This window comes from Phocoena phocoena, chromosome 1 (genome assembly GCF_963924675.1).
Source record: "Phocoena phocoena chromosome 1, mPhoPho1.1, whole genome shotgun sequence".
Taxonomy (NCBI): Eukaryota; Metazoa; Chordata; class Mammalia; order Artiodactyla; family Phocoenidae; genus Phocoena; species Phocoena phocoena.
This window is the reverse complement of record NC_089219.1, coordinates 74,272,084-74,273,352: the sequence shown is the minus strand read 5'-3', so window position 1 is coordinate 74,273,352 and position 1,269 is coordinate 74,272,084. Positions and strand designations below refer to the sequence as shown.

Sequence of the window (1,269 nt, the reverse complement as noted above, 5' to 3'; positions counted from 1 at the left end):
AATGTATGAGAGTTCCTGTTGCTCAACATCCTCCCAGCATTTGCCAGTGTTGTGGATTTTGGCCATTTTACTGGGTGTGTAGTGGAATCTCACTGTGGTTTTTTTTGTTTGTTTTGTTTTTTGCGGTACGCAAGCCTCTCACTGTTGTGGCCTCTCCCGTTGTGGAGCATAGGCTCTGGATACGCAGGCTCAGCGGCCATGGCTCACGGGCCCAGCCGCTCCGCGGCATGTGGGATCCTCCCGGACCGGGGCACGAACCCGTGTTCCCTGCATCGGCAGGCAGACTCTCAACCACTGCGCCACCAGGGAAGCCCTCTCACTGTGGTTTTAATTTGCATTTCCCTGATGACATGTGATGTGGAATATCTTTTCTTTTCAATACAGGGCTTTTACTGTATCTTTAAAGTATCACAAATATGTCTTGGGAATCATTCAGCATCTTGTTTCGGTAGCTGGACATCTTAAAACTTTTTCAGCAGCCTGCTGAACTGTTCCTTTTTCAGAGACATAGATACTACCCAGAAATTTTCTGATATCCTTGTTTTTAACTGTTGTGGCTTGCCGAAAAAAAGCAGCTAAATTTGATTTAAGTCCACTGCTGTTTCCTTCAAGAATTAACGCATCTTTCTGGGCTTGAGATATGGAGCAAGCAACTCCTGGCCTCATCCAAACTTTGTGGATCTATTTTTCACCCAAGAAATTTTGGATTTCAGCAAGAGACACATTCTTCTGAATAATGGCATTGATGGGGAAGTGAGCATACACAGCCTCATCTTGTGATGGAAGCCCAGGGTGACACTCTTGGTCATGCACTGTACGTGACTACAGATAGTGCTAGAGGTACCAGTCCCTTTCTATTTCCCCAATATTTGTCAGCCTGGAGCCTCTTCTTTTCTTTCCAAGGAAACTGAGTTCTACTTTGATGTGACTGAAATCCTTCTTCAGGATTCCTCAGGGGCCCTTCATGATAACGGTGTGTTCTTTCAGAGTAATGTCAATATTTTCTAGAATGTGGACAGCCTGATTGCTGAGAATGGTCTTCATTCTTGCAGTAGACGTGACAAAGACTTCATATGTTTATTTGCCATCTGTATATCTTATTTGGTGAGTCTCATTAGGTCTATGGCCCATTTTTTATTGGTTTGTTCATTTCCTTATTGTTGGGTTTTAAGAGTTCTTTGTATATTTTGGATAACATCCTTTATCAGATGTGTCTTTTGCAAGACATTCTCCCAGTCTCTGGGTTGTCTTCTCATTCTCTTGACATTG

At 43.5% G+C, this 1,269-nt stretch overlaps 1 pseudogene; it reads right to left on the bottom strand.

Moving 5' to 3' along the window:
- Positions 1 to 432: 432 nt before the first annotated feature.
- On the bottom strand, positions 433 to 1,044 carry LOC136130724 (large ribosomal subunit protein uL6 pseudogene; annotated as a pseudogene).
- Positions 1,045 to 1,269: the final 225 nt, after the last annotated feature.